Source organism: Balaenoptera ricei, chromosome 10, assembly GCF_028023285.1.
Source record: "Balaenoptera ricei isolate mBalRic1 chromosome 10, mBalRic1.hap2, whole genome shotgun sequence".
Taxonomy (NCBI): Eukaryota; Metazoa; Chordata; class Mammalia; order Artiodactyla; family Balaenopteridae; genus Balaenoptera; species Balaenoptera ricei.
Window position 1 is genome coordinate 45258578 of NC_082648.1, and position 20289 is coordinate 45278866.

Sequence of the window (20289 nt, forward strand, 5' to 3'; positions counted from 1 at the left end):
TCTGATAATGAGAGGTCAAACTGATGCCTCCTCAAAAACAAATAGCAACACATTTCTGTAGTATAAAGACTGAAACAAAAGGTGAAATCTTGAATAATGATATTGCCATTCACTAGAATTTAACTCACAGCCCATTTGTAACTGTACTGCTTGACAGGTAGATCACGTGTCCAGGCACGGCACTCAAGTCTGTCATCTGTTTCTCAATCTATTCTTCAGGATGAAACTCAAGCATTCTTTAGAACTAAGCAATAAATGACAGACAGGGGATACACATATTTAGAGACATTTCCAAAAGAAAGTGAAATGCTCTCAGTGGTGATCTTAGAACAGGAAAACAAAGATGCATAAAAAGGCTGTCTTAGGGGCCAAGGAAAAGGCTCAAGTGCTCAGAATGCATGAATGATAAAAATTGGTATTCACTTAAAAGAGAGAAAGTTATCTGAATGCTGGCAGAAAAGTGAAGAAAATCCAAGGTTTAGAGAATGATTTTAATAACTGGGGTAATTTCATAGAATCTTTCTTAAATAGTTTTGTCAGAGCCAGAAGTATATGCTAAAATGGTCAATGTGCAAATAAGAAAACTGATTCTCTGAGTCTGTGTGTATACATATGTATATCTATCTTTTTTTTTTTTTAATGGAATGAGGATTGAGTCAGCCACTGAGGTCTACAAAAAGTCAGTTCTCTGGACCTGGCTTTAATATAATTATTTCTTTAGTAACCAACTGATGTTATTAAGATGGCCCAACTTAATGTAAGGAATAAAAGCCATGTATCAATACCAACACACCCAAGGGCCTGTTTGCAGGTTCCTAATAACAAAAAGCAGATATTGCTAAGTATAAAAAAATGAGAAGGGCATATACACCATAAATATCAAAGATTCATGAAAATCTAGAAGGGGTTCAAACTAGCTATCATTTATTCATTCAAAAGCATTACTAAGGAACTACTAAGTGCCAGGCAAAGCGGACACAAAAATAAAGACAATAGTCTTTTGCAAAAAAAGGATCTTTCTCTCATCTGTGTCAAAGAAAACCAGAGCTGGACAGTAGTTAAAGCAGTAAAAAACGGATTTTATTCAGGACTATTGCAATAGTGGCTAAGAGATCTCAGTATATAAACCAGGCTCAGTTTTGAATACACCATGGGCGAGTGGGAATCAACAGCCAAGGACCAGGGTGGAGGTCAGTGACTAGAAAATTACTAAGAGGAAACATAAGGGGTAAAGGGGATTCTGGTTAAACTAACCTAACAAGATTCTTGCTGAAGACAGGCCAGGGTGATGAGACATCACCTGAGGGATGGTAGAGGATGAAGAACCTAATCAGATATGAGAGAGGACAGATACTGAAGGTGGGGGGCTCTTGCTAAACTGACTTAGCAGGGTTCTTGCTGAAATTCAGTTTTACAAGGAAGTACACAGATAAGCCTAAAAGAAGGTTCAGGAGCCTGACTAAAGTTTGGTCGGGCAAAGAATCCTTGTCATCTGGCATGAAAGATGCCAAGTAAGTGGTAAGAATGATGGCTTAATTTACAAGTTCAATTAGTCATAGGTTGATTAGTATACATATTAGATCCCTTACTATTTCTCCTATTCTTTATGGTCATTTATCAAATTATTTTACTAGCAATTCCAGAGTATATACGAGCACAAAAAAGCTGGTTAAGTCTTGGTAGAAGATCTGACAAGGAAGACGTATGAAACTAATAACTACAATTTACCTTTGGGATCAAAAAGTAAATTTAATCATTTAAAAAATTCATTAATTCAGGGACTTCCCTGTTGGTCCAGTGGTTAAGAATCCGCCTTCCAATGCAGGGGAAGTGGGTTTGATCTCTGGTCAGGGAAATAAGATCCCACATGCCGCAAGGCAACTAAGCCTGCGTACTGCAACTACTGAGCCCGTGCGCCACAACCAGAGAGCCTGCACACGGCAACGAAGAGCCCGCAAGCCGCAACTAAGACCTGACGCAGCCAAAAATAAATATTGTTTTTTAAATTCATTAATTCACTGAACACTTTATTCAGCGCCTACCATATACTCTAGGCCCCAAAATTCAACAATGAATGAGACACACAAGATATCTGCCCTCATAGTGCTCACTTACAGTCTACAAAGAAGAGACAAACACAAAGAAGTTAATAAACAAAATCATTTTAGATTAATAGCAGATAATTGCTATGAAAGAAATGAAATGGTGATGTGTTAGTAACTAGAAGTGGACTACTTTAGCTTCATGAATAAAAAGGAAATAGCTGTATTATCTGTGACCAAAAGGGGAACAGGGAAGAATATAGAGATCCAGTTAAAAACTTCTGGAAGCCTTTCCTTTCATAACAGTTGATGTTCAATAAATATTTACTAATTTAATCTGAAGTAGATATTCAAGTATGGTTTGCTGAAATTTTACACTTATCTTTCCAAGTTTTGCAGAAAGCTGCTGGGTCCACAAAACAACCACTATGCAGGTATTTACGCATTTAAAGCTATATGTATTTAAGACATATTTTAAATACATATTTACAACTACTTTGTGCCTAAGGTACTTTATGTGACTACACCCAACCAATTCTATGCTTTTCCTATCATACAAACAACACAGAAGAAGCTCTACAGGTTTTGGTTAGACTGTTAAAAATGGGGAGGGGGGAGGTATTTGTCAAGTTAATTGACACTTAACTGACCCTTGAAAACAAAACCTAGACCAGAGCTCTTAAGGTATATTTTCAAGTATAAAAGAATGCTTGCTAACCAAGGATGCAGCAGAGAGGGCACCTTAATATGGGACTTGTGGGAGTACATATATGGACAATCTTTTTGGAAAGCAATCTGGCAATGTTTATATTAAGTGTCTTAAAACATTTTACACCCTTTGAACAAATCATTCTTCTTTCAGGACTTTATTCTGAGGCTAAAACCAGAAACATGGACCATTTATATATGAAAATGTTCATCATAGTCATATTTATAACAAAAAAGGAAAAGGAATTAAATGTTTAAAAAGAATGGATAAATATAAATTAAGATATTGTCTTACAATAGATATATTTAAGTTGTTAATAATAACGTTTCTGAAAGCTACTTAACAACATGAGAAAATGCTATACATTAAGTGGGGAAAAAAAAGCAGGATACAAAATTGCATATGCACCATAATTCCAAATCTATAAAAAAGCAAACAAAATAATAAGCATAGAACAAGATGAGGGAATTAATGTCAAATGTTAATAATGGTTATCTCTGGATAATGGTATTCCAGATGATTTTATTTCCCTCTTTCTACCTTCAGTATTTTCCAAAGTCTCTACAATGATCACAGATCGCTTTTAATAAATCAAAAACTTTATAATATAATTTAATAATAAAAAGAATACTGATCTGCATGACTTAAAAAAAACATGTCTGAGTTTTTTTTTGTTGTTTTTTTTGTTTTTTTAATTTATTTATTTATTTTTGTCTGTGTTGGGTCTTCGTTTCTGTGCGAGGGCTTTCTCTAGTTGTGGCAAGCGGGGGCCACTCTTCATCGCAGTGCGCGGGCCTCTCACTATCGCGGCCTCTCTTGTTGCGGAGCACAGGCTCCAGACGCACAGGCTCAGTAGTTGTGGCTCACGGGCCTAGTTGCTCCGCGGCATGTGGGATCTTCCCAGACCAGGGCCCGAACCCGTGTCCCCTGCATTAGCAGGCAGATTCTCAACCACTGCGCCACCAGGGAAGCCCCATGTCTGAGTTTAAAAAAAAAAAAAAATAAGGCCCGTATCTGCTAGACTATTCCTTTTTTTTTTTTTTTTTATAGTTTTCTTTTTTTTTTTGATGTGGACCATTCTTAAAGTCTTCACCAAATTTGTTACAATATTGCTTTTGTTTTATGTTTTGGTCTTTTGGCTGACAGGCATGTGGGATCTTAGCTCCCCAACCAGGGATTGAACCTGCACCCCCTGCATTGGAAGGTGAAGTCTTAACCACTGGACCACCAGGGAAGTCCCTCTGCTAGACTACTCTAAAGCACTAAACAGTATAGTATTTAAAAATTATACAAAGTTGTTCACTCTCTACTACAAAGCAACAGAACCACAGAACCAACTGACAAAGTTCAAAATGAACTACCAAAAAAATCTTTCTAAAAATGTAAACTAACAACGTCAAATAGAAATAGACATGGTGGAAACTTAGATTGATACACAGGGTAAATCAAGCATTTCAAGATAATTCCTTATTAGTTACCCTCAAGGACGCGTTTCCAGAATCCACGAATGCTGCCTAACAACAAGTAGTACTTACATTAAACACTTAGAAATTGCCCCAACTGTCCAACACAAAGGGAATAAAGAGAGTTGAAACCAAGCTTAGCAGGTACTGAATGCCTTTCAGTGAGCTTCAAATACGCTAAAAAATTTAGACCGGCACCCAAACAGAGCTCTACAGGCCCCATTCCCCTATGATATTAAAAAGAAAAAAATTGTATACAAACAGTTCTCTTCCAAAACCATAACTTTGGATACCAAGTTTCAGACTCTCAGATAATTTAGCTGCTGCTAAGCAAAGAGTACAAACACTGAAGCTCTTCACCATAGCAGCCTCAACATTTCATTCTCCATAAGATACTCTGTGCTCCTGTGACTTGCATTACATCTAGAACACTGACTTTAGGAAAAGATTCCAATAAACCTATGAACAGTGAAACTATAATGAAGGTATGTTAACCCCAGAAAACAAAGAAGACTCATGTTTTACTAGGCAGTAGATTATTTAGGAATTGAAATTTCTGTTCATAAATTCTGGGTTCATTTTCCATTGTAGTATTTAGCATAACAACAGTTTAACACACTATTTCATTAGTAGGTAAACCAAATGCCCCAAAAGGATTACATAAAAAGCATATATAAGTCTATAACCTTTAACTAATTAGCCTTTTGTAAAGCACTTTGTTAACTAAGTGGATTGGAAAACTGAGGTAGAGTTAAAAAAAAAAATGCAAAAGATGAGTCAAGAGGTTGAGGTTGGACTGAACCCTAGTTACCTGTTCTCACACACCCCAAAGAAGATATAAAAATGACATTGTATCTTTTTATAACACCTGAAAGTTGTATGACAACTTGCATATTGTATGACTACTTCTAAGTGAATCATGTATTTCCAAGTTTACACACAATAGGTGTTTCTTATATGTTTATTATATAAATGAATGTCCAGAAACATGAACTTGAAGGACTATAATTTCTTGGAGCATTATTTTTGTCTAGGAAAATTAAATAATGTTGATAGTTTGAACATTAAGTATATTTTATTATAATTGGGCTTCCCTGGTGGTGCAGTGGTTAAGAATCCGCCTGCCTGCAGGGGACGTGGGTTTGAGCCCTGGTCCGGGAAGATTCCACATGCCACGGAGCAACTAAGCCCGTGCGCTACAACTACTGAGCCTCCACTCTAGAGCCTGCGAGCCACAACTACTGAAGCCCATGCGCCTAGAGCCCGTGCTGAGCAACAAGAGAACCCACCGCAATGAGAAGCCTGCTCGCCGCAACTAGAGAAAGCCTGCTCGCCGCAACTAGAGAAAGCCCGCTTGTAGCAACGAAGACCCAACACAGCCAAAAAATAAAAATAAGTAAATTTTTTTAAAAAAGTATATTTTATTATAATAATTTTTAAACTCATAATCCAGTTATAGTATACATCAAGGATTGGCAAACTCCAGCCCATGGGCCAAATCTAGCCTGCCACTTGTTTTTATATGGCCCACAAGCTAAGAATGTTTTTTACATTTTTAAATGGTTGAAAAAAATCAAAGGAAGAAAATTTTGTGACATGTGAAAACTATATGAAATTCAAATTTTAGTGTTCATAAATAAAGTTTTATGGGAACACAGCCATGCTTATTCTTTGCATGTTGTCTCTGGCTACCTACTTCTGTGCTACAATGCCAGAGTTGTAGTTACAACAAGAGACCTCATGCCTGCAAAGCACATATTTACCGTCTAGCCTTAGTTTGCCAACTCCTGGTATTTATGATAACTATTATTAATTAAAATACAAGGTTAAGATATCCCAATTATGACAAATGTCAGAGTGACTGTTAATTAAGGACTTTTATTATGTGACTATTCAAGTACTAATTTCTTTTTATCTGACTTCTCGAAATTTAGAAATGAGGTTTTCTTAAAACATGATTAATTAATCTACCTCCATAGTTCTCAATCTTTAGCATATTCATCTAGGCTCTGTGTAAAATACAGATTCCCAGGCCTCCTGGATTCTCTTGGCTTTGGGGCCCAAGAATCTACACTTTAAAAAACACCCTTGGGCTTCCCTGGTGGCGCAGTGGTTGAGAATCTGCCTGCCAATGCAGGGGACACGGGTTCGAGCCCTGGTCTGGGAAGATCCCACATGCCACGGAGCAACTAGGCCCATGAGCCACAACTACTGAGCCTGCGCGTCTGGAGCCTGTGCTCCGCAACAGGAGAGGCCGCGATAGTGAGAGGCCCGCGCACCGCGATGAAGAGTGACCCCCGCTCGCCGCAACTAGAGAAAGCCCTCGCACAGAAACGAAGACCCAACACAGCCAAAAATAAATGAACAAAAATAAATAAATAATTTAAACAAAAACAAAAACAAAAAACACCCTTGGTAATTCTGATGCAAATGGTCAGTAACCCACCCTTTGAGAAGCACTAAAATGGTTGGATCTTCCATATTCCTCCCATATGGTAAACAACTGTGTTTTTCAAGTTTGGTACCATAAGACATCAGTTCTCAAAGTGGGCTCCAGGGATCCCTACAGATCCTTGAGACCCTTTCAGAGGGTTCATGGGTGTTCAAATCATACAAGGGTAAAAGATCTATTTAAGGGGCAACACAGGCCAATTCATTTTAATGTAACAGAGTATTAAAAGTTCACAGATGTGGTATCAGATTTTACACAATAGCTAACCTTTAAGAAACTATCACTTTTCAGATTTTGACATAGTATCAAGAAGAAAGATTATCTACAATTATCTGAAAAGAATCTTTCCTTTTCCTATTACATATCTGTGTAAGCACAGGTTTTCTTCATATACTTCAACCAAAACAACATATTGTAACAGACTGAATGCAGAAGCAGATATGAGAATACAGCTGTTTTTTATTAGCCAGACATTTGATGTTCTTCCCCCAATTTTTTTAAAACTATAGTTATTTATGTTGCTATTTTAAAATAAGCAAATAAATATTTTAAAATTTTCTCCATTTTAATTTCTAATATGCTAAATATTAATAGATATAACCACGATAAGCAAAAGCTCTTTGGAGTTCTCAATAATTTTTAAGAGTATACAGGGGTGGGTACTGAGACTAAAAGCAGTTTGAGACCCACAGTTTGAGAAATAAACAGTAGAGTGCCCTGAATTGATCAAAGAGAAAGTTAAAATTAATTTCTGGATTTCAGGCTCAGGCATGCAGGGACAGGTTTCAAAGAAAGGAGCCGGCTTAAATAGACCAAATAGTTTTGCAGCAAATGACTGAAAACAGATGGGAGTGAGAATTAGGCTGAATCATAAGTTAGGCAACACATGGCCAAAGCTTAGAACCTATATGGAAACAGCTTCATACAGGCAACCACCAGGCAACTACTAGACTAGAACTTTCTCTCCAGGCTTTTGGAGGATTCAAGGAACTATTCTGAGCTATTCTCAGAAAGGCTAATAAAGCAAAAACAAAGAAGCAACAACTTGCTAAAGTGACATCAGGAAGCTGAGTTAGAAATAACTAGAGAACATTATACCTATCTATGTTTGGCCTCAATATGATTTTAGAAGTAAAAAAATTCCTGGAAACTGGTAGGCTGTCAAAAATCTAGTGTTGTGTTTTGGTTTTTTGTGTACTCATTTTCAGATGAAGTGAAACAGCAAAGCAATAGCAATCAACCCCAAAACACTGATCTTTAAGGAAAAATTTTAAACCTTCATGGACTTAATTTAAATAGGCTGCAAACAACAACAAACCTGATAGACTTTAACATTAAACCTCAGTATGAGTTTGGTCCCAGATAGGAAATAGCTACAATATCCCACAACGATAATCATGGAGACGCTTAGAAATTCTCAAGAAAAAAATCTATTTTCTAAGACTGTCCACATACTGGCAACACAGCGACCTATCTGGGGTATTCCAATGTTCACTGACTTTCAAAAGTCCCTAACATAGATATGTAAAATGTGAGCAAACTACTGCTTGACCAAAACTTAAACAAAAAATTTTTTAAATGGTGCTACGAAAGACATGTTAGTACCAGAAATATCAGAAAAACCATGTTAAATAAAACCAGGATGGTGTTACTCAAGTTTGATAAAGCTTAAATAAACATTACTGGCCAGAAACTTGGTGCCAACACAAATCATTTACAGCAATCCTATGTTATATTCAATTAGTCATCCTGTTTTTATAATAAAGTCAGGCATATTCCTATTTCAAAAAGAATGGTTATGCTCTATTTTCTACTTTTCTACTACGTGGTAAATTTTAAGCCCCAAATAAAATGTGGCCAATTTAGAACATAAATCTCCTCTGTCCACTATGTCAGAAAGAAGCACTATATCCGATAAGAAGATATTAGTAAGTAATTCCACTCAAAGAAAACAAGCTGGGTTTTGTGAGAAGGTGAGGCGATGGCAGAACAAAACTATTCCCATGAAGGCCCCAGCCGCAAGCTCACAAAGTAACTTTTCAAGCTAAATCTTGGCTGTTAGACTTTCACAAATTGATATTTATTAAGGATAAATGCAGTATTGAATTAGAGAAACTTTTTGCACAGTCAGGTTTCAAATATATGAGAACATTCAGGATTAAACTCACCAAAAGATGAAAAGAAGCTAACAAAGTCATGAGTTTGTAATGAGTTCTGTTCTCCTTCATGACACTACTGTTGTAACTCACCTTTGGTTTAGTTGGGAATCTTTCCTAGATGTCTGCTTACAAAGTTTTAAAAACTAGGTAGTAAATTTGTCTTTTCATAAAACCTTTCCTGGGCTTCCCTGGTGGCACAGTGGTTAAGAATCCGCCTACCAATGCAGGGGACATGGGTTCGAGCCCTGGTCCGGGAAGATCCCACATGCCGCAGAGCAACTAAGCCCAAGTGCCACAACTACCGAGCCTGCACTCTAGAGCCCGCGAGCCACGACTACTGAGCCTGTGTGCCACAACTACTGAAGCTCACGTGCCTAGAGCCCGTGCTCTGCAACAAGAGAACCCACTGCAATGAGAAGCCCGCGCACCGCAATAAAGAGTAGACCCCGCTCGCCGCAACTAGAGAAAGCCTGCACGCAGCAACGAAGACCCAACGCAGCCAAAAATAAATAAATTTATATATTAAAAAAAAACCTTTCCTGAATTTTAACATTCATCCTTCCTCTCCAAGGAAGTCATGCAGTATATCTTTACTTTCAAAACTGAACTGAATTTTGTTTCACTGTATACAGGCAGTGAGAAAATTATTCAGATTTCTTTTTTTTTTTCACGTTTCTCAACAAAAGGACAAACAAGAGAAGGAAAGGAAACAAAATACTATGACTTAACAGAAAGAAAAAAACCAACCACATTCTTTCAACACAGTGTCCACCAGGGAAATTCTGAAGAGAAAATGTCATGATAAAATATTTTAAGACATAAAAATGACCCCAATGCAAAATATTTGTTGTTGTTCACTTGTTTTGTGTTTAGCTCAAAGGAATTATTATTTCTTGTCATTTATGTTCCTTACTTTTTGTTTATCCATTCCCACTGGGTCAGTAGAACCATTTCAATTTCATTTTCTTTACATTCTATTTTTCTTCCTGATTTTTCAATAGTAAGTTCCTTGATCTGAGCCTCTACTTACGAATGTTTAGACTGGAAAGGACCTTGAGGGGTCATCAAGTCCATCCTTCTGCTTTCCAGGAGAATTCATAACTACAATCTCAGATGGATGAGAATGTGTCAAAAGAAAATGTACAAACATTTCCATTCACAATTTGCGATTTTCTAAAAATGAAAGTAAAAATTAAAACCCCAAAAGAGGAAGGTGCTTTAAAACTGCATTTATCAGCTAAAATTGCTCAAACATATTTCAACTATCAGGCTAAAATTAACACACAGGAAAGTTGTCGGCTGCCAACATAAAGTCTTTAGTCCCTAGAGATGTCTTCTGATGTTTTATCTTATTTGTAAGCACCATTTTACCTTAAGCACATAGCATGACAAACTTAGATAACCACACCAATAAACTATAATTATAAATAGCAATGATATATATATATATATATCATGTGTGTATATATATATGTATGTATGTATACTTTTTTTTTTTTTTAACGGGTGCTGTAGGTTTTTACTTCGAACATAAAATGAACAGTTAGGTCTAAACTGGAGATGTCAATGTTTGCGGGAAACTACAATACAACTGTTATATGGGCAATAGTTTAATTCTTTGATATGTAACTTAAAATGTTCAGGGAATGATGTTTCTTCCTAAAGGAGTTTCCAAAACAGAATTTCATCTGATGACAAAAAACATACAACTATGAGGAAACACTGTTAAATCATTCTAGAATTTTTTTTTTTTTTTAAGAAAGCAGGACCAGAGGTCTTGGAAATGGGGAAAAAATGATACTTAGAAAAAACAGGGGCCAGGGAAGGTAGAGCCCAGACACTATATTCTGATGAAATATTGTTTCCCAGGAAGATTATAAAATGAATTATTAAATAAATGGCTTATGAACCACTGGCAAGTAATGCAGTGATCTATAAACACCAGCATAAGAAAGCTAAATAGCAACTCATGTCTAACTTCACTTTCTTCATATGAAATATAGGTTAGATAATAAAACAGTAGGTGGATTCATAACTGAATTTTACCCAAAAGGTTCATTAATGGATTAATATCAACCTAATGATAGTGTGCTGATGTTACATAGCATTGTTCCACCCTTATATATTTTTACCAGTGACCTAAAACAAAAACAAAGATGTCATGTTTATCAAATTTAACTATCAACGACAGAAAGATATGAGGAATGGTTAAGAGGCTAAATAACAAGCAGATGTAAACTGGTATATATAGAATGGATAAACAACAAGGTCCTACTGTATAGCACAGGGAAATATATTCAATATCCTGTGATAAGGGACTTCCCTGGTGGTCCAGTGGTTAAGATTCCGTGCTCCCAAAGCAGGGGACCCAGGTTCGATCCCTGGTCAGGGAACTAGATCCTACATGCCACAACTAAAGATCCCACATGCTGCAACGAAGATCCCGCGTGCCACAACTAAGACCCAGCGCAGCCAAGTAAATAAATAAATATATTTTTAAAAATCCTGTGATATGGGCTTCCCTGGTGGCGCAGTGGTTGAGAATCTGCCTGCTAATGCACGGGACACGGGTTCGAGCCCTGGTCTGGGAGGATCCCACATGCCGCGGAGCAACTGGGCCCGTGAGTCACAACTGCTGAGCCTGCGCGTCTGGAGCCTGTGCTCCGCAACAAGAGAGGCCACGATAGTGAGAGGCCCACGCACCGCGATGAAGGGTGGCCCCCGCTCGCCGCAACTAGAGAAAGCCCTCACACAGAAATGAAGACCCAACACAGCCAAAAGTAAATAAATAAATACATTAAAAAAAAAAAAAAATCCTGTGATAAACCATAATGGAAAAGAATATGAAAAAGAATGTACATATATGCATAACTGAGTTACTTTGCTATACAGCAGTAATTAACACATTGTAATTCAACTATACTTCAATAAAAAATAAATTTAAAATAAAAGGCTAAATAACATTATCAAGCTAAAACAATAAACCAAAACTAACAAGATGACAATTACAGGGATAAACACAAATTCCTCAATTAAAATTAAAAAATTAATTATATAAATTAATGTGATCTTAGGCTTTAAGAACAGAGGTATTGAGTGCAGTGAAAAAAGAGGCCCTACTCTCCCCTGTACTTTGTACTGATCAGATTATATCTGAAATGTTATATTCAGATCTAGATAAGAAACCCTAAAAACTCAGGCAACTAAGTTGATAAGGAGACTGAACCTTATTAAAAATGTCACTTAAAGAATGGTTGAAAGAACGTGGGATATTTACCCCAGTAAGAGAAGCCTTAATAGAACATAACTGTCATCAAATATTTGAAGGGCTACCATGTTGACAAGGAATTAGGTTTATTTATTGTAGCTTCAGATGGCAGGAGTAAAGAGCTTCACAATGTAAAGAATGTTCTAAAAAGTAAAGCTCCAATAACAGAACAGGATATCTATGAAGTAGGGACCTCTTCCTTACAGCATTCAGAAGTTAAAAGACCACCCACCAGACACTACAAAATGATGCATTTTCACATTTCATGAATATATCAATACTTGATCCTAAAATAAGCCTATTAGGGGAAGGCAACATTCAAAATGAGACGCTTAAAAACTTTTATTTGACATGTTTCTAGAGACGGAATACTTTTTTCATGAACTCTAAAATCATAGTACCACAATCAGAGAAAACAACAACAAAAGAAATAATGCTCTTTCTTTTTTAATGATGCTGCGTTTGTTTTTCTCAAAGAAACAACATATGCATCTTAACTTTAGTACCTTTATCAAGGGATAAGAAGCAACTGTATGCCAGCCTGCCAACTAGTTTCAAGAAGAGAGCTGTTTTTATTAGACATTTACATGGCAATGCTATTTGCTCCACCTAAAACTTCCTTCCAAAAAGGCTCCTCCTCATCAGACGTGGAGAGGAGGCTGCTGTAACACTGACTCCCTCCTACTGCAGCCTAGGAAAAACTCACTCTTGACATGTACAAAACAATAACTTGTGAGAACTTCAGAGCAGCTGTGTTCAGGCAGAGCCAGGGACTTAAAGCAGCAGCTTGAGAGTAGGTTGAAAAAACAAATTTCATTTTGGGTTGGAAGCCGGGAGAGGAAAGATAAAGGAGATATACAATAATGGTCTCTATTAACATTTAAAAGCCATGGTAAACAAAAATGCTTAAAAGTTACAACACTGAAACTATCACAGGATGTAACCTTTGATCCACAAGTTTAAAGATGAGCAGTGTTTATCATTCTCTAGCTTTCTGCTAGGTGTTAACACTGAGATAGTGCCCAAGTCAAAGCCATCACAAATTCTAGGATGGAAGAATAAAACAAGGAGCTTTGCTCTCTCATTGGATATTTTTTTGTGCTGCTGCCAGGCAAACTGTGAAAATGTCTGAATATCCAATAGCAATGCTCTCAATGTGAAATACTGGAACCCAATTAAGTAATTAATGCTAAAAGGTCAGTAATTAATTGGTCTCAATGTGCTGTAGGGGTAACCTCCTGGCCAGGAGGACAAATGGCTGCTGAAAACCAAAGGTTAATACAAAGCAACATACTCTGGTTTCTCCTCATGTAACACCTTTACCGGTATATTTCAGATGTTATTTTGCTTCCAAAAGTAAGAGGAGAAGAAAAGGAATGTAAAAGACAAATCTATGCAATAGCAAAGAAGTTAGTAATTAATTGGCTGTATTAGCTCATTATTAAATAATACACAACTATCAAACAAAGGGCAAAGACTTGTCCCTTTTTTTGTACAGAATTAAGAACTGGTAAGACTACTCAGTATAGCTGCCAAACTTTTCTTTAGCTTCCTTTCTCACATACGTGTTACATTTCGCAACAGTCTCCACTTACCTTATATCCTCCATGTTTAAGTACAAATTGTGTTTGATTTCCCCAACCCTTGTCCCCAAGATATCAATATTATAACATATCTTTAGCTTCTGAATCGGAAACAAAGGAAGAAAGTGAAAAATTTTCACTTTCCTGACATACGTGTCCATTTTATTTACACCATTTAAAAAAAACATAAGCTAACTAAAACTAACTGCAACCATTCATTTAGCAATTCTTCAAGGATACGAGTGGGTAAGAAACACATTTAACAAAACAAACCGGTTTAGTACATTTTTCTGTGCTTAGAATACCTATAAAGACCTATGTCTCTGCAAGAATTACTTATACTACTGAAAAGTTTTTAAACGTAGGAATCAAGTGAGCTTGTGGAGAAAACTCTGCACACCCCTACAAACCTACACTTACTATGACACAACCCTCAAAGATACTAAAACACCCTCTGATAAGTAGAAAACAAACTTTTAAAGTTAGGAAAGCAGCAACGCGGGAATATAGGGAGGAGGTGCCCTGGGTAGTAAACACCCCAGTCACAGAACATAACAAGCAATTCAGAGCAACGTATAACTCCCGATGGAGCTCCAACTTGGCCGCTTAAGTCCCAAGCCCCCATCCCTGAGTTGAGGAAGAGATGAAGTGCAGGAACAGGAAGAGAGGGAGAAAGGAAATCTGAGCAGAAGTGATGAAAGTGTTCTATTTTTCTCCTTCTCTACCCCATCCCACCTTTCTTGCAGGCTGGTCACCAGACTGGGTGCCATATAAACCAAAAGCCCTAAATCCATTTCCCAGGCTTCTTCTGATACCTAGGCTAAACACCTGTACATATCAGCCGTCTCCTAACCAAACATCTCCCCTACCCTTCTGGATTCCCCCATACCCTTCCCAAAGTGATACCTCTTGGCCACTAAGCCCACCCCTGTGAAGTCTTCCTAAACTCATTCACTTAATTTTCTCCATATCCATACTTTCTCTCTGATACCATGTCCCTGGTACTCTTTTTTATAATTCAATCGAAATGCCATGCTCTCACTTCCACTTATTCCTCCCTATCTTCCCAGCAAAACCAAATGCCATGTTTTCACCTACTCATCCCCACCTCCTGCCTATTACCCCTGACTCTTCCAATGCCAAGCCTCTAACCCCACTCTTTGAAGAAGCTCTGGGTCTTCAACCAGTTTAGTACCCCTCCCCTTTCTCCATTCCACCCCATTCCAGGCTCCACTAGACTTCCATTCCCTCAGGATTCAACTCCCCTCTCCTTGCCACGCCCTGTGCCCCCCGGGGCTACTTACCCCAAGTTCTCCCCACACTTCAGGCCTCTGGCCCCGCCTTCCCCCCAAAGGAAGGAGGCGGGAGGAAGGAGAGAAGAGGGGCGGCACTCCGCAAGGTAAAGATGACCTCCCATTAGTGCTCGTCGCCGCCAATCGTAACTTCCTTCTCTCTTATTGGTCGGCGTTGGTCCATGCCCCACCCTCTTCCTCAGACAGGGCCCAGCCACCGCCTCAGCGCCCCCGTCCAACACACACTGGGAGGGGAGACCCCGGCCTGGGACACTGGGACTGGCCAGAGTTGACAGGGAGACTCCCGTCAGATCATGGACTAGTTAATGTTATCTGGACTCACCCGCTGGTAGCTCCGTCGCCTCCCGCCCGCCCGCGCTCGGTCCCACAATCTGTCTCCAGCTCCTTCTTTCCCCCCTAAGCGGAGCAGATACTTTTCTCTCGTCCGGCCAGGCGCGCTCACTTCTCGCGAGATATGGAGAGGAGTTGGAGGAAGGGCGAGATCCGCAGGGTCTGAGTCGGAAAGGGGACGAGGGGCGGGGCTCCGGAAAAAGAAGGGGCTGGACTTTCGGTGGGCAGGGCTAGGGAGGGAGGCTGTAAGAGTTCCTAATCGCTGGTCGCACGTGTTCGGCTGCCGAGTTTAAGGGGAAAAAAAAAGAAAAAGAAGGAAAGGGACTCCTTACAGGTGCCTGTAGTAATGGAGATCCGAACGGTTCTCATACTAGAGAATTCGATTATCTCAAAGTAGCGCACTTTACAAACGAGACAAGGTTGTACCTCAGTAAAACTTTTTTTAAAAAGAGAGCGGGGGAGGGGAATTCCCTGGGAATTCCAGTGGTTAGGACTCCGCGCTTCTACTGCAGGGGACACGGGTTGGATCCCTGGTCCCAGAACTAAGATACCGCAAGCCGAGCGGCCCCGCCAAAAAAAATTTTTTTTAATTAAGAAAGTGGGGGAAAAACCGAGACAGCTACATAAGATGATGATTCAGTGTTCCAAACAGTCGAATAGTTGCATTTTCTTCTTTGCACTTACAGTAGCATCACTAGCCGTAATCTCTGCTGTGTGTCTGTATATGGGGGTGGAGTGTGGTAAAAGTTCAACCGCAGGAACTGGCGACTTTTTAAAAAATGTGTAGGTTGTTTCTATTGTCTTCCAGAGTTATCACTTCCTTAATGGCAAAGTAGTTTGAAATACCCTTAGCCCTAGAACTGGAGTGCATGTATTGGGAAAAGCGAGCTCCCAACTCTATCATTTTCTTTGAGTATCTTTACAGTGGGGCCAGCAATCCCATTTTACTCAGAGTTGTAATGATCAAATGAAATAACATGTGTGAAACTTCGTTGGAATTAAAAGGCACTATATTTATTACCCAGCAAGTATTTTAACAAATACTTAGGACATACTATGTGCAAAGAACTGTTCTAGGCATGGGGAGAAGAGTAGACAGACCAGGTCCCTGCTCTGGTAGAATTTATGTTTTAGTGGGAAGGGGGAGACGGTTAATAAACACAAATATTATATTTCAGTTAGTGAAGAGGGCTGCAGGGTAATGAGACAGAAAGTGACCAAGAGTAGGGAAGCAACTTTACTCCTGGTGTTGAGAGGCCCCTTTGAAGGAATAACGTTTGAACTGTGAGAAGGAGACAGCCTTGGGAAGATTTTGGGTGAAACATCAAATGCAAAGACTGTATTTAAAATTTTCTCATGTGGTTACGAAGGTGCTAAATTTTATGTTATGTGGTTTTTTTATCACAACTAAAAAAAACTTTTTAAATGTTATTGTAATTATAAGGAGAGTTGACTCAAAATATTACCTATGGAATTGCTTTTCTCTCAGGTAACTTCCTTTTGCAGCTTTATATTACTCTGCTTTCTGAACTTCCTGCCTAGGATCTCGTCTATCCTCATAGCCTCTGAAAGGTAGAAAGAATCCAGGTGATTTCTCCTCAGGTAACAAAGGTGAAACAGAAACATACAATCACTTATGTTCTTGTGAAGTGAATTGAGAAAAGTTGAGAGGAGTCTTGGCTTCCAGTCTACTCTCCCCTAAAACAATTCCTACTTAAAAGAATACAAAGATAGAAGCAGACCTCAATGTATATGGGAGATTTGTATATAACAGAGGTGGCATTACAAATCAGAGAAGAAGGGATTCCACACATTGTGTTAGACCAATTGACTATTACTCTATACATGCAAAATAATAACTATAATAGACAATGTTTATAGGTCTTACTATGTTCCAGGCACCATTCTAAGTGTATTACATGCATTAATTCATTTTTCCCCAAATGTATATCTCCAATCCATATCTCTCCCCTGAACTGCAGACATATCTCCAGCTGCCTACTTAACAGATCCACCTGGATGTCTGACTGGTATTTCAAACTTACCATGTCCAAAACAAATTCTTCCTTTCTCGCCCACATGTGCCCCTTCCTTAATCTTCCCTATCTTAGTAAAATTTACCTTCATAGTTCCAGCTGTATTTTTTTTATTGTGATATAATTCACATACCATGAAATTCATCTTTTTTTTTTTTTTGGCTGCACCGCACGGCTTGTGCAATCTCAGTTCCCTGACCAGGGATTGAACCCGGGCCATGGCAATGAAAGCGCTGAGTCCTAACCACTAGACCACTAGGGAACTCCCCAAATTCATCTTTTTAAAGTGTACATGTAAATCAACTATACTTCAATAATAAATAAAATAAAAATAAAGTGTACAATTCAGTGATTTTTGGTGTATTCACAAAGTTATGCAACTATCACCAATATCTAATTCCAGAACATTTTCATCACCCCCCAAAGAAACTCCATATTCACTAGCAGTCACTCCCAATCTACCCCCACCAAACCCTGGCAACCACAAGTCTACTTTCTGTCTTTGTGGATTTTCCTATTATAGATATTTTATATAAGTGGAATAATATACATGGCCTTTTGTGGCTTCTTTCACTTACCATAATGTTCAAGGTTCATTCATGTTGTAACATGTATCAATCCGTACTTTATTCCTTTCATGGCTGAATAATATTCTATTGAATGAATATACCAATTTTTGTTTATCCATTCATCAGTTGATGGACATTTGGTTTATTCCCACTTTTGGGCTATTATGAATAATGTGACTCTGAACATCCATTTACAAGTTTGTTTTTTGTTTCGTTTATTTTTTAAATTAATTTTTATTGGAGTATGGTTGCTTTACAACGTTATGTTAGCCTCTACTGCACAACAAAAAGAATGAGCCATACGCCTAAAGATATCCCCTCCCATTTAGGTTACCACAGCGCATTAGGTAGAGTTCCCTGTGCTATACAGTATGTTCCCATGGGTTGTCTATTTTATACATAGTATCAATAATGTATATGTGTCAATCCCAGTCTCTCAATTCCTCCCACCCCACCCCTTTCCCCCTTGGTATCCATACATTTGTTCTCTATGTCTGTGTCTCTATTTCTTTTTTTTTTAATATAAATTTATTTTATTTTATTTATTTTTGGCTGCATTGGGTCTTCGTTGCTGTGCGTGGGCTTTCTCCAGTTGCTGCAAGTAGAGGCCACTCTTCGTTGTGGTGCATGGGCTTCTCATTGTGGTGGCTTCTCTTGTTGAGGAGCATGGGCTCTAGGTGTGCAGGCTTCAGGAGTTGTGGCACGCGGGCTCAGTAGTTGTTGGCTTGTGGGTTCTAGAGCACAGGTTCAGCAGTTGTGGTGCACGGGCTCAGTTGCTCTGCGACATGTGGGATCCTCCCGGACCAGGGATCAAACCCGTGTCCCCTGCATTGGCAGGTGGATTCTTAACCACTGCACCATCAGGGAAGCCCTGTGTCTCTATTTCTGCTTTGCTGTATATCTATACCATTTTTCTAGATTCCACATATATGCATTATTATACGATATTTGCTTTTCTCTTTCTGACTTACTTCACTCTGTATGACACTCTCTAGGTCCATCCACGTCTCTACAAATGACCCAATTTCATTCCTTTTTATGGCTGAGTAATATTCCATTGTATATATGTACCACATCTTCTTTATCCATTCCTCTGTTGGTGGACATTTAGGTTGCTTCCATGTCCTGGCTAGTGTAAATAGTGCTGCTATGAACATTGGGGTGCATGTTTTTTTTTCAATTATGGTTTTCTCTGGGTATATACCCAGTAGTGGGATTTCTGGGTCATATGGTAGTTCTATTTTTAGTTTTTTAAGGAACCTCCATCCTGTTTTCCATAGTGGCTGAATCAATTTACATTCCCATCTACAAGTTTTTACATAGACATTGTTTTCAATTCTCATGATATATACTGAGGAATGGACTTGCTGAGTCATATGGTAATCTACATTTAACTTTTTGAGAAACTGCCAAACTGTTTTCTGAAGCAGTTGCATTATTTTACTCTTACCAGCAATATATGAAGGTCCCAATTTCTCCACATCCTCACACCAACACTTTTATTGCCCATCTTTCTGATTCTAGCCATCCTAGTGGATGTGAAATGGTATCTCATTGTAGTTTTGATTTACATTTCCCTGATGCCTAGTAATGTTGAACATCGCTTCGGTGGCCATTTATATATCTTCTTTGGAGAAATGTTTATTCAAATCCTTTACCCATTTTGTAACTGGGTTATTTGTTTATAACTATCTAGTTTGCATGAATACCAACTTAATTTCAATAGCATACAAAAGCTTTGCTCTTATATAGCTTTATTTCCTTTCTCCTTTGCACTGTTATAATAATTTCTATATTTTCATTGATATTCTCTATTTGTGCTGTTATTGTCATACAAATTACATCTATCCACATTGTATGGAGGTAGGAGTTAGATAGGGCCCAGGCTGAACAGCTGCAACTGGTTTCCCTGGGCTGAGCAGCTGTAGCTGGTCTCCTGCTGATGCTTCAAGATCGGATACCAGTGGGAGCGTTGGGCCCTGATTGGGTGCATTCTTGTAGATTTCCTGGCCCAACACATGCTCAGAGAAGGCCCTCAGCCTAGGGGAAGGACAAAAAGAGGGGGAAGATACCAGATGGAATCCATCTTGGCTGAGAGATGGGCACGCACACCAGGACCAAATATGGAGATGATTGGCCAGAGACAACCCAGCAAACTGCCCCCATATAAGCAATCTAAGCCGCCCCTGTGGTGCATAATTCACTCCTAGTCCACCCGTGTGTTCTTCCACATGTACTATGCTTCTAATAAATGCTTTTATCTTTTTCACAATCTTGGTCTCTTTGCTGAATTCTTTCTTAAAAGAAGGCAAGAACTGAGGTCCTTCTTCCAGCTTTTCACTGCTGGAGTCAGTATGACCATCAG

General features: G+C 38.6%; 1 protein-coding gene and 1 non-coding gene across 5 annotated transcripts in view; one reads left to right on the forward strand and one right to left on the reverse strand.

Annotated features, from left to right (window-relative positions):
- LOC132373240 (cyclic AMP-dependent transcription factor ATF-7) overlaps positions 1-15447 on the reverse strand; it is a 91689-nt gene extending 76242 nt beyond the window's left edge. For 2 of the 4 annotated variants that reach the window (XM_059936005.1, XM_059936002.1), the window contains exon 1: positions 15312-15447. The gene's annotated coding sequence lies outside the window, so the exon portion shown is untranslated. Of the gene's footprint in view, positions 1-14980; positions 15250-15311 lie in introns of those variants that run through there. The other 2 variants (XM_059936004.1, XM_059936003.1) reach the window with 2 other exon arrangements.
- TRNAW-CCA (transfer RNA tryptophan (anticodon CCA)) lies at positions 11146-11218 on the forward strand. Its single transcript has one exon. It is a non-coding gene; the product is annotated as a tRNA-Trp (tRNA).
- Positions 15448-20289: the final 4842 nt, after the last annotated feature.